The sequence below is a fragment of the Physeter macrocephalus genome, chromosome 4 (genome assembly GCF_002837175.3).
Source record: "Physeter macrocephalus isolate SW-GA chromosome 4, ASM283717v5, whole genome shotgun sequence".
Classification (NCBI taxonomy): Eukaryota; Metazoa; Chordata; class Mammalia; order Artiodactyla; family Physeteridae; genus Physeter; species Physeter macrocephalus.
The window spans coordinates 85,922,631-85,924,095 of NC_041217.1; positions in this window are offsets into that span (position 1 = coordinate 85,922,631).

A 1,465-nucleotide genomic window follows, 5' to 3' on the forward strand; every position below is an offset into this window, starting at 1 on the left:
TGATTCTTCTAATCCAAGAACATGGTATATCTCTCCATCTGTTTGTGTCATCTTTGATTTCTTTCATCAGTGTCTTATACTTTTCTGAGTACAGGTTTCTTACCTCCTTAGGTAGGTTTATTCCTAGGTATTTTATTCTTTTTGTTGCAGTGGTGAATGGGATCGTTTCCTTAATTTCTGTTTCTGATCTTTCGTTGTTAGTGTATAGGAATGCAAGAGATTTCTGTGCATTAATTTTGTATCCTGCAACTTTACCAAATTCATAGATTTGCTCTAGTAGTTTTCTGTTGGCATCTTTAGGATTATCTATATGTTTGCTGTGGCTTTGTCGTATATGGCCTTTATTATGTTGAGGTAGGTTTCCTCTCTGCCCACTTTCTGGAGAGTTTTTTATCAAAATGGGTGTTGAATTTTGTCAAAAGCTTTTTTTGCATCTATTGAGATGATCATATGGTTTTTATTCTTCAATTTGTTAATATGGTGTATCACATTGATTGATTTGCATATATTGAAGAATCCTTGCATTCCTGCGATAAATCCCACTTGATCATGGAGTATGATCCTTTTAATGTGTTGTTGGATTCTGTTTGCTAGTATTTTGTTGAGGATTTTCGCATCTATATTCATCAGTGATATTGGTCTGTAATGTTCTTTTTTGTAGTATCTTTGTCTGGTTTTGGTATTAGGGTGATAGTGGCTTTGTAGAATGAGTTTGGGAGTGTTCCTTCCTCTGCAATTTTTTGGAAGAGTTTAAGAAGAATGGGTGTTAGCTTTTCTCTAAATGTTTGACAGAATTCACCTGTGAAGCTATCTGGTCCTGGACTTCTGTTTGTTGGAAGATTTTTAATCACAGTTTCAATTTCATTACTCTGTTCATGTTTTCTATTTCTTCCTGGCTAAGTCTTGGAATTTGTCCATTTCTTCCAGGTTGTCCATTTCATTGGCATAGAGTTGCTTGTAGTAGTCTCTTATTATGCTTTGTATTTCTGCAGTGTCCGTTGTAACTTCTTCTTTTTCATATCTAATTTTATTGGAGTCCTCTCCCTCTTTTTCTTGATGAGTCTGGCTAAAGGTTTACCAATTTTGTTTATCTTCTCAAAGAACCAGTTTTAGTTTTACTGATCTTTGCTATTGTTTTCTCTTTTTAAAATTTATTTATTTATTTTTGGCTGCCTTGGGTCTGTGTTGTGCGCAGGCTTTTCTCTAGCTGTTGTGAGCGGGGGCTACTCTTCGTTGTGGTGTGCGGGCTTCTCATTGCAGTGGCTTCTCTTGTTGTGGAGCACGGGCTCTAGGGATGTAGGCTTCAGTAGTTGTGGTACATGGGCTCAGGTTGCCTATCTCCACTTCATTTAGTTGTTTTTCTGGGGTTTTATCTTGTTCCTTCATCTGGTACATAGCCCTCTGTCTTTTCATCTTGTCTCTCTTTCTGTGAATGTGGTTTTTGTTCCACAGGCTGCAGGATTGT